The 12,817-nt window shown below is 34.1% G+C and overlaps 1 long non-coding RNA gene across 7 annotated transcripts in view; it reads right to left on the bottom strand.

Annotated features, from left to right (window-relative positions):
• The window catches only part of LOC128236069 (uncharacterized), a 50,187-nt gene extending 46,217 nt beyond the window's left edge, over nucleotides 1-3,970 (bottom strand). For 6 of the 7 annotated variants that reach the window (XR_008261249.1, XR_008261247.1, XR_008261251.1 and 3 more), the window contains exon 1: nucleotides 3,858-3,967. This is a non-coding gene — a long non-coding RNA (uncharacterized LOC128236069). Of the gene's footprint in view, nucleotides 1-3,857 lie in introns of all 7 variants that reach the window. The other variant, XR_008261250.1, reaches the window with a different exon arrangement.
• Between the last annotated feature and the right edge of the window lie 8,847 nt (nucleotides 3,971-12,817).

Here is a 12,817-nt window from a genome sequence, read left to right on the forward strand (position 1 = left end):
AAACGCTCTACTCTAAATCATTATCGCATTTTCCACCAAACATATTCACATTTGCTATCGGTTTCCACAGACCGCATTGCTCAATTCATTGCTGTTTGCAACAGCAGCTGATTTCAAATATCCACTATAACTTCTAACATTTCATCTTTTAGCTACATCCATACTACACCATATGATAATTCCTTCAGGCTCATTTGTCATCAACAATTTGCTGCGTAGTATTCGCCACCATAAACGTTCAGACATTCGGAAACCTTTCACTCTAGCACACATCAGTGCCCTGGTAACTGCCCTTAACCATATCGCGTCGGACCATTTTACGCGTTTACTTATGCGTTCACTGTTTCTACTGGCTTTTCCGGCCTTTTTCGAATCGGAAAAATCTTACTTTTCCCCAAAGGCCCACAAAAATGATCAAACGGGAAGATGATCTTTTTAATGGCTGCCATTTTAAGATTTCATCGTTTTCTATTGTTATGAAAAAAACAAATAGTTCCAAGGTTGACACCCGCTGTCCCCTTTTCACGTCAACCAACTCGCAATTTATGTCCCGTCCACTCTCTTTTGTGCTATTTATCTATGACCTCTGACACAACAGAACCACTTTTCGTGCATCACTCCGGACTACCAATCACCACAACATATTTCCGATCGATACTTGGATCGTGAGTGCAAGCGTGTCATCTAGAACTCTAAGCATACACTGCACATTATTTCCGCATCGGCGGAGCTACTCTTGCTTCCAATAACCGTATTCAATTTATAACATACAGAAATTAGGCCGTTACTTTTTAATCCAACAGACCCGAACTTTCGAACTAGTTCAACAGTGAGCCTACAGTTGAAGGCTGCAGATCTATACATGTCCGTTCCAATTAACTGTCCTGACAGTTTAGGGCTGCAGACCAATACATTCCGTTACATGCCGTGGTCTGACAGTTTGAGGCTGCAGATCTATACATTTCTGTTAAATTACGTATTTTGACAGTTTAATCCTGCAGATATATCCGTATGTGTTTAGTGCCGTGATCTGACAGTTTAAGGCTGCAGATCTATACCTCCTGATAAATGACGTGTTCTGATAATTTAGGCTGCAGATCGATCCATGTATGTTAAGTGCCGTAATCTGACAGTTATGGGCTGCAGATCTATCCATGTAAAGTATGTTGACTTCTGTTAAGGCTGCAGATATATTCATTAATGTTACATTCTCTGATCTGACAGTTTAAGGGACAGTCACAGATATGTTAACTTAAGCTTTGTTCACGTCGTTACCACTGTTTATACTGTACGTTAATATGTATAAGAAAAAAATACAGAAACAAGTATGTAATAGTCATAATTTAAACATAACCCCCTTTTAATGGCACAAGGTCAACGCCAAAGACATAAAACAAAAACAGAAACATTCACAAAACAGAAGTTTTTGTCAGCAGTCAAATATAACTGATTTCCATGGATTTTCGCAAAATTCGGCTCGTTTCAAGACAAAAATAAAAAAAAGTTGTCAAAACGTTTTATCTGTGAGAGTGCAGCTTTAGACAATTGCCCTTTTAGTTATTGCCACAATCATGTTTAAAATAGGAGTTCTTAAATATATACATATACACACCGCCTTGGAACTGTCATTAAAATGTAAACCCACCGGGGGCCTAAACCAGCCTGTGTGCACAACCCCACTCCCATCCCAACAATCCCGAATAAAACATCAACGCATGCATAAACTTGAGGAGACATTTACCCTGCCCAACGGCAGAGGCAAACGCCAAAGACAAAGAACACAAAAACAATCACAAACCAGAAACATGAAACAAGAGCACAAAACCCCACAAAAATTCAGCTTGATAATTTCTTAATGTGTATCCTGGATTTAGAAACAAAATTCAAAAGAAATTAAGCGTCAAATAACAAGATAAAAACGATACCACCAGAGAGACAAAAAAATCCTTTATTTTGTTTGATTTTCAACATTTTGGTAATAATTTGGTATCAAAGTAACAAGAAATATATTTGCTTTCAGAATTAATACATTATTGAGCAACAATCTCCCTACCAGTCATAGAGTTGATTTGAACGGAGACACCCCCCCCCCCCCCGAATTCATTGTTTTAGTTACAATCTCTCACCAAGCTGTTTAGTTGGTTGGCTGGAGGAAAAACCCCGCCCCTACCCTCTCTATCTATAACTTAGTTACAATCTCAATTAGGTATGCCGTTGCTTTGCAAGTGTTTGCACAATCTCTTACACAGAAAGAGTGCTTCTTGGTAGGAGGGTGCAGCCCTGCAGCAACCTCCCCGTCCATCTTTTTATTTTCAATTTCTCAATAAGCCTTGCTATAACCGTGACGCATTACATGTGTTGACTCACCTTCTCGTCAGCCTTTATATCTCTAACTCGGTCATAGTATTACAAAAACAAAATGATCATTTCATCTCATTGGTTCATAACAGGAGAAGTTTAAGTCAAACTAGTGTTTACCTAATTATAATACATGTTACGTGACCAGCTCTGATTTTTGTAGGCAATGGTCGAAACAGAACTCGGAAATCAAGAATGATTGCATTATTCACGAATGATAACCAATCAAAAAATGTCACACATTAATACTTAAGTCCATCATAGTACCACTGAACATAACAGCGACCTTTGTTTTGAATTGAAAACAATGAGAAACAAAATATATATTACCCAAAATATAGAAAATCATTTTTTTTATTTTTATTTGTTAGTTTATAAAAAGTATTCATATTCTTTGTTATTAGACCTACTTCTAATATATATTATGAGAACTATATGGACACTATTTCGCATCTCGTAGTTCGAATTTTCATGTAAATCAATTTTACGAAAACGGCCGATTTAAGGATGACATAAACTAACAAACGCAGCTTGCTCACGCTCTGGTGCAAATATGTTTTCCTGCATTCATGCGCTCACAAAAAAATGTTCGAAACGAAAATTACTGGTTCCACCACATTTACTTCTTTGCACACATACATGTACATTGAGTAGAACTGTGCCATAGTTCGCACGGTTTCTAGCCCGTATGCAGAAAAAAACAACATTATAACCGTGTACGAACAGACGGGTATTATATGAAACCATTTATAGATTTACGAGCATCTGTTACAAGATTTGGTCCAATGCAGAGGCACTGGGAAGTGATCTATATTGGTTTTCATGAACTTTCACTTTTTTTATTTTTTATATACTTAAAGTTTTTCTTTCTTCAAAAATATAACAACGATGATAACACAAAAACAACTAGACTTTCCTATGATATATATCAAATACGATACTGACGTGAGTGAGCATATTCCGATACGTGAATTGTGAGTTATCAGGGGAGAAAATTCCAAACGTTTGTTCCCACATTTAAAAACCTGTCAATATCTTCTAAAAGGCTTCGCAGCTGTAGAACAGTCAAGCAATTATTGTTATCCATAATTTAAAGTGACACTTTTATTCAAAATCAATACATAGACATGCATAACAAACATAAATTTTGATTGATACACCTTTAACTACTTACTCAAGAATGCATTTATGGAAAATAATAATAACTGATATCAAAATTGTAACCAAGAATGTAATAGCTGGAAATGCAAAAATAATAAATGATTGGTGAGTGCTTAACGATTAAATGGCATCTCATAAGGAAGAAAAACCATGTTTTATACACTGTTTTATTTTTAAAATTAAACTCGGTATCCTTCATAAGAATCATTTTTTTTTACATTTGTTAATCCTTCTCAGTATATCCAAACAATTGTATTAATTGTGATAAATCAAGAAAAAAAGGTTATTAATCAGAATGTTCCGTTTTGACCTTTCAAAGTAATAAAATGTTAACTTACATTTAAATAAAAACATCCAAAACATGTACCATAGGCATAGTATAATATTACACATCCTCGTTATGTTTATCTTCACTGACTGCAATTCCGAAAACGATATAAACCAAGTGAGGAGCATTCAACACTAGTAAGGCGACCTCGGTTTACAATCTCCTACGCTGTGGTTTCCCCTTACAAGTAAAAACAATCATGCAGTCTTTATGACGGCTTATATTCTTATATACAACCTATCGATTTATTATATGTTCTTTTACATTGGTCAATTAAGTTAAACTCATATACGTATAAAGATGTTTAATCCTAATTTCTGCGCGCTGGTTATAAAAACTTTTGATAACTATTGAGTGCAGAAACTGTTCAATGAATGAAATGTCATTTCATAAAAAGTCTATGAAATCATTTAATTGTTTTTTATTTTTAAAATTATCACTTGAAATCCATTAAACAAAACGATTTTTGTAAGCATATTCATTTTCAGTCATTTAACAATGCTTTTTCAACAGCTTCAGTGCTCAGAAACATTAAAGGTATGCCTACTTTAGCCATTTATTTTTGTTCGCAAACTTTATCAATTCAATTCTTGAATGATATTTGTTCCTAGTTTTGTTACTTCCTCAGCGAGTTTATTCGTTTCTGAACATCAAATTTAAGATCTTTAAGATTTTGAGATCTTGTCGACATGAATATTGCATTACTATAGAATTTACTGGAAGTCAACATATGAGTTAAAAAACATTTCGGTTAGCCAATTTTACCATATAAACCTTAGGCGGCTGCTCTCGATTCAATTTGTTCTGCAGAGTAATGATGCAAACTACGGGGAATACGGCTATAACAACATACCTACATGTCAAGGAGAATGGTCCCTACGATAAAGGCCTTATAACTTGAACATCAAAACCATGAACATGTACCGTCACTGGTCGACTTTGCAGAAAGTTGTATTTCTACTTTATCAAACAATGGTCACGTGGTTGACTGCAGGGAACTCGTCCTTGACTTTAAATATCATTTTTATGCGTCTGTTGTAGATAGGTTTGTCTGTTTAGCTGTGATCAGTCTGACACTTACCCATCGTTCTTGCATTTTTAATAAAACTGAATTTGATAATATCAATACTGTACTGTTCAGACCAGATTTTAAATCCTTGTGCAATAATAAAGGGGTTGGAATTTAATATTGTTTTATTTTAAGTAATTGCTATACCAATTGTACAAGTCGAAAAAAGAAACAATGCAATTAAATAGAAATTTAAAACGGTCTCATCGGTTAATTACGGTTCATAAAAAATGAAATCACTAAAAGCTTTTGCCAGATATACTTCATGTATAGAACTGGAAAGCGGGATCTGATAATCAAGCGGGGTTGTGAGTAATGTACTGCAAATCAAATTCATTGGAACCACAGCCCTCCACCAGCGATATTATATCAGTGCACCGACTGTATCAAACATTCAATTCTCTCAAAGCACCAAAAATCAATTTAGGAGAAAAATAACTTGATTTGAACAAGCGGAGCATCTGATGTCAGAAATCAACAACGGCATTGCTCTGGTCGAGTACATTGGAATATTCCCAGAAAGGCACGACCATAGAGGAGTAAAAAACAATGAAAGAAATGTTAAGTACATTCGGTCAAAACCAAGCATAAACTGTCACCTTCAACAAGAACTGAAACATAAAGGAGTCAAGCAAGTTGAAATTGAAATGAACAAACACTCTTCCGATGATTTCAACAAACAACGGAACGAAAATCAATTAAGGAACATCAAGTACAATTTCGATAAATCGAAGAAGGATGTATCAGAAACAGGAAATTTAGCAGACCAAATAATCAACGTCGAAGAAATGATAAAAACTGGCGATTTCGTGCAGATCGTGAAGCACATGAACGGACTTAAACAGCCAACAAATACCCTCTTCACTGATCAACAAATAACCGATATTAAACGTTTGTGCTGTTAAGGCGGGGCATTCCTCGGCATGGACAAGACTTACAACTGTTTACAAAGACTTATCAGTTGTCAAGCGCACCACACAAGAACAAACGATCTGCTTCGGCCCGAAATATATCTACACCAGCTCAACGACGCATGTGTTATGCATAAAACATATAAATCAAATATATGGAAGATCAGGTAGGATATCCGCTAAAATGCAGAATTGACATTATTGAAAAAATATTCGGAACATCAGGTCTCACCACTGAGCAGACAGACGAGGACACCCACGATTACAGATTAGCTGAAATAAAAAGGCAATAGCAGAACATGATGCTCAGGCTGGGGAAAAGAAGCTGTTGCCCTTAACTTTACAGATAAAACCCATTGCTGAAACAACATGTAATGGATCCCATATAGCGTGGGAAAATCATTAGAAATTGGACAAATTACAATTTTGAAAGTGCTTATCACGTCCTAAAGAGTGCCACTCCATGGAAAATTACTGAACTAGCCGTATTTATTTGCAAGTTAAATGATATTGTTGTAAATGCACACGAAGAAAGATGTCGCGCAATACGTGACATAGGGAATTATTCGCGTTCTTCTAAATTTCGGCACCACATGACTGACATTGATATCTGGGAAACAATGTCTCAAGAACAAAAGAATAAACGATTGAAAAAGATCCTATATGATAATGGAAGAGACAACACAAACGTAATTATATCACGGGGTGGAAGCAGAACAGCAATCAGAACACCTGCAGCTGGGGATAAACCTCATCAAGCGAAAAGAAAAAGAGTTGAACGATCAAGAACACAATCGAAAACCCCGTTAAAATGCAAACTTGTTCTAGAAACAACAAAGATGTGAGGCACTTAATAATATTGAAAGCAAATGAGTTTGTGACACAGTGTGAGTAGTTTTATTATTGTACTTCCATATTCGATTTCGTTATTACTGTATGGTATTTGTATTGACATTAAGGTATTTCTTTAGTTTGTATTGTATTATTTGTAAATTCTTTTGTTTGTGTTAAATGGTATTGTATTGTGGACGATGAAGAGAGCGCCTCCACGTGGTATGGCCTGGATGCACGAACATGATTATACAAATAAAATTATGTCAATCATAACATTCTTTATGTTGAAACAAAAAACATTTTCGTGGAACAAAACGCTCTCTTATTTCTTTTTTTGTGTTTTTGTCAGGTCTACATCGTCAAAAATAATATATACATGAAATAAAAGTTGCGTTTCTGGCTATCACTTTTAAAGTACATGTATATTATTTCATCTGGCTTTTCACGAAAATCCCGACTCTAAGCGGCTTTTTAATAAAACGCTCTCCAAAAATTTCAGTATTTTCAGGTACACCTTTAAAACAAACTCTTTTATAAATATTATATAACTAACAGTTCTGAGTATCAACTTTTTGCTGCTTGTCAAAAAAATGCTATCCTTTTTTTTATTTTTTTTCATGGTAACATTGAAAAAAAGTAGTAGACATGCACTTCTGGTAAACAAATATAAAATTACACGAATGACACTTCATATCTGGCTTTTCGCGAAAAATCCGGCTTTTTGCGGCTTTTGAAGTACATGTTTGATATTTCTTATTTGGCTTTTCACGAAAAAACCGGCTAAACGCGAAAAGCCCGATTTTTGCGACTTTTTAAGAAATCGCCCTCCTATTTCCTCATTTCCGTCAATCCTATTACTTCATTTTTGACACATTTAAAATTTACATTAAAAACTATTTAAGTCATTCCATAAAACTTATATTTTCTGTGATCAACTTGAGAAGTACATGTATGATATTTTATTACTGGCTTTTACAGAAAGCCTGGCTTTTTGCGGGTTTTCGCGAAAAGACCGGCTTTTCGCACTTTAGTCATATCCGATTATCTACTGGTCAGGCCCAACCTTCATGTCAGGTTTGATGACCATAGGTCCAGGAATTGTCGAGTTTGCGTTCAAGGTCATTGTCACCAAAGGTATTTAATCAATAAAAGGTTAATCAACGCTAAGCATCGACAACTAATCGCCCATTTAAAAAAATAGATAAAAGATATCCGTGTGAGTAGAAGATCAAAATGAGAAATCATCACATATGATAAAACATGATTATTATAAGGCAACGGAAGGGTTTTCATCAAATACGATTGGAATAAAAGACTTGGTATCAGAACCCAAAAAAGTTTTAAATAGGGACCAAAATGTTTTGGTTTGGTTTAGATTTTTGAGAATTTCCAAAGTTCATCAAATGATTCAAACTGAAAAAAATGATCATTCATAGTTTTGAAGCGTTTTATTTATATAAATAGAGAGAGAGAGAGAGAGAGAGAGAGAGAGAGAGAGAGAGAGAGAGAGAGAGAGAGAGAATTGCAGTGTCCTAAATTCATAATATAACAATATAACATTAAAATATGATATGCAAAGCATAGATTTGCCAATTTGGTTTCATTATTGCTTTTTATTAAGCAATCAAGAAATTCATTGACATATGTGACAAATAGATTATGTGCTTCAAAGTGCGACAATGTAGGTAAGTTTATATGATATTTATTTTCTATTTGAATGCATTTATATGTTGTTAAAGGCATTAAATATCTTCTATACCTTATATAGCATTCCTCCGTCGAAAATCGATAAACTCGCATAGATCGCGCATTGTTATCGGCGATCCCCTCGTCAGGTTATCAAAAGGCAGATATTTTGAAATCGAAATAATTTAAACGATGTATTCTATATGATGGATAGTCTAGTACACATTTAACGAATAAGTGAACATCAAGACGATTCGATCAATTTCAAACAAGTATTAATTTATTAAGCCTTACATATCGTCGATGAAATGTGATTTTAGTCATGCAAGTAAAGATTGACAATACTTGTAAGAATAAAGTAATTTTCGCTAAAAAACAAATTCCACATTATTTCCTACTTGATTTCAGTGAATGACCACAACGTTCACAAATTGAGCCAAGTGCACAAGCATTTAAAGTTCTAAAAATTGGAAAGAGACATCATTTTGTCAATACTAAAGCTTACAAAATGTAAAGGAACTTATGAAATCTAAACATTGATAAAACTCTGCAAGAACTTCAAATGTTATGCCAACAGTAAGCTTTAACCTACTTTTCTTACCCCTTTTCTCAACTATCACCCAAAAAGAAAAAAAAAACTCAAATACTTTCTCATAATATACTAGTATTTCGGTACACAATTTTTGTATACATTATAATTATTATGTAAGATCTGTATAATTGTGAAGATATAAATGAAAACACATGATAAAGCTTCAACAATTTGTGCAAGCTTTATGCGATTAGATTGTGATAATTTGTCACATGTTTGACGTTCAAAACACATTTACAATTATTAGTTCATTACTGTGTGAAGCTACATTCACCGATTTGAATTTTTGCGTAACAGACCATACAACGAAAACGGTGTGTCTCAAAAGATTCTCAAGCGTTGTAAAATAAATATAAGAGTGAAAGCTAATGAATGTACATTAAAAGTAAACAGAGACTGGAGAACTGACCGAATTTGAAATTGACAACATCAACAGTATAAATCTAATATAACTAAAATCAAACAAACCTTATCAAACATATGTATTAAAAGGGGTTATTATGCCCGCTTGCAGAGTTGATCTTCACATATACTGTCGATCGCCATGTTACCTGAAATACCCGAACGTGGAAGTTGATTGCATGATCAAATGGCTTGCATTTGCACAGGTTTGACTTTGAATTGACATCAAAACCGTTTATTATTGGACGCCAGTGCGCCGTATGAATATTTCATACGAGTTGAAAGTGGTATTATCTGGCTCGCTCCGAAAGCTATCTTGACTCGCTATAGCTCGCAAAGATACGTTTTCTCTCTCACCGGATGAACATCCCCCATCTCGACACCAACGATGTATTCTCTATACCTTATCAGTAAAGAACTCCTATAAAAAGGTCGACCATTAGAAGCTTATCATGTGTCAATAGAAATCGATAACAACGCATAAACACAATATTTTTTATTCGATGTACAATTAGCTTCTCCGGACATCGAAACAACAAACATACACATGCACGTTGGATTACAAAAACAAAACATAACAAAAGATGATATAATACGTGTTCAACTGCCGAAGTCCAAATGTTATTGTAATATGTACATATTAGTGCTTGTACTGAACTGTTCAAATCTAGTAGGGTAAAAGGCCGATAGTGTTTTAAGGGCTTGCCACAAAGTACATCTGCAGAAAATATTATATACCAGGTAATAAACCAGTGATCTGCAAAGTAAGTACTAAAAGGAATTGGCAGCGTGAATTACCAATGTTTGATGCGGACCAAGGTTTCCAAGATGATGTACAAGCTTTCTGCAATAGATGACCAATATTGTAAAAGATGCATATTCGCATTAAAATTTTATAGTTTTTCTCTAATAATGTGCTTTAAAATTGGCATGCACCAAAGATCATACCAAGAACAATAACCGTGTAACTTAAAGGTCAATTTACAAACAAATCACAACAAGTAATTTTCCTTGTAATATTAATCATTACTTCTACTTAAGTTTATTTATGATCAGTTTATATAAAGTACTGGTGACAGTCTTACAAATTGGATGTTTCTTCCTTAAGCATTGAAAAGGCAATTTTCTCTACCATAAAATATGTGCAATGGTGGTTTCACTGGCACACAATGTCATACGACGTTTACAGCAATACGATCTTGCGACCTCAGTTTTGTACATTGAGATGGTATGCCGTAAATTGCCGAATATTTTAAGAAATATAACATTGATTGAACTAATGTTGAGTTCCTTTTTGCTTTTTGTCCCTCCACGGTAAATGGAAAGGACATAAAACGAAAGTGTTTACTATTTTACAGTGAACGAATAAGTTCTCAGTGTCGTACACTTATCTGAGAGAACATTAATATCTATATGAAAAACTATAGAAACAAGTCAAGTAGTCGAACGTTTAAGCATAAACCCGTTCAATGGCACAGTGTCAACGCCAAAAACTCAGAACAGCAAATCAAACATCCACAAACAGAAACACGAAACAACAACACAAAAGTCCACAAACAGCACACTGCATATAAAATATATAAAACTAGGGGTGTTTGTCAACAATACATTATTAATGTTTTATAGAAAATAGATAACATCAAAGCCAATGCTATGTTAGCAAAATACTAAAGTGATTTTATTTCCTAATGGGTTCTTTTTTAACACCCTCTTCGTCGCTATCAGAAAGAGAATCAGCCTTTTTTGTCAAATCAACATACACAGTCATCTCATCACTTCCGTGAATAACCAAGCGATTTCGACCTTTCGGTGGTTTAGCAAATACGATATCTGCATACACAAGACTGTCATGATAGACGTCTTTCTAAAACGAAATAATTGAAGTTATATTCTATTATTCTAATTGAACGTACCAAATCATACAATGTGTATGGTGGCATATTACTGCCGTAAGATAACCTGATAGCGTTCGCGAATCGTTTCGTGTTTCGCGATAATTATCTAGCTATCTAGTTAATATTAGCGATACTTTTTTGGTACAATGAACTTCAATCCAATTTGAATATTTACATTAATGTTACAAAAAAAATCATGCATTAATGACATAGATGACGTAGAAAAGGAATCCTGGCCATTACCTGATATCCAAGCATGCTCAATATTCAAGGTAAAATGACTTAATACTAAATGATCAGTTTTCCATTGAACATGATTTTAAATTACCATTTCGTTGTAACATTTCGGAAGCATTTCATTACTGAATCGTTTGGAACTAGAATCCGTTCATTTTTCAAAAGTCAAAATAGTTATATTCCCTTGATTTATAAACAACACTCAAAACAGCTGCAAACTGTTCATGTTTTGAAGAGATTTTCATCTTTCATCTGTGTATTGCTTTAAATGCGTTTTCGTTTGCCACACAATGCTTAATTGGAATTAAAATTAATTTCCATGTTTGTTTTTGGGGGGTTATAATTTTAAAGTTTGTCATTCAATTATCATTTCACAAATTATTCATGAAACGGCAGCAGAATGTTACCCAGCGGTACTGAAATATGCAGTATACTTATTTGTTTATAATATACCGCCCATTAATGTTGGTGGCATGACATAGAGAGGCATTTTAACATACATAAAAATAATTCAGACCATACGTGTATATAAATATATCACTTTAAATTAGTATCACAGTAAGTCGAGTGTTTGTATTGTATCACAAGCAAAAATTGACTTGCTTTCAAAGCATATCACAGAGTTTAGAAAAATAGAGCAATTTAATTAATGCTCATATAATAAAATTAAAAATAATATCATAAGGGTAACATAGATAGATTAAATACACGTATGCTGTAACGGAAATGGTCTTTAAACAAAACGACAATTTTAAATCCTCCATCGATTTGCTTGTAAACTATTATTTTTCATTTCAAATAAAAATTCACTACACACAATATTTAAAAATGAACATATCACAATACTAAATGGTCAAGCATGTGACGCTTAACAGTAACCTTAAAATTTGCTGAATGAACAATTTGGGTGAAACTTGCTGGCAATTTGTTCCAAAGACTACAACCTAAGTAACAGAATGACTTTACTCCAAAACCTTTAACCTCTGGAACAGCATAGGCATCTTTTACTCTAAGTCTTGTACTAAAGGAGTGAATTTTGTCTTGAGATGTAAAATGTTGTCCCATATTACATGGAGTCAAACCTTTTTTACCTTAAAAACATGGCACAGAATAATCAACTCTCTTATCCACTGGTAACCAGTTAAGAGACTAAAATTGACGTGTTTCAATGTGAGATCTACAGTCAAGATTGAGTATAGATCTAATTATCTTATTTTGTGTAGTTTGTAGTTGTTTTTTTAAGACCTGAGTAAGACCATGATACAATATGGAGCAATTATGTCTAAATAATTCAAAGATGTCTACCGTAATACGCGCGTTGTCATTGACTGCATAGAAATAAGA

This window comes from Mya arenaria, chromosome 5, assembly GCF_026914265.1.
Source record: "Mya arenaria isolate MELC-2E11 chromosome 5, ASM2691426v1".
Lineage (NCBI taxonomy): Eukaryota > Metazoa > Mollusca > Bivalvia > Myida > Myidae > Mya > Mya arenaria.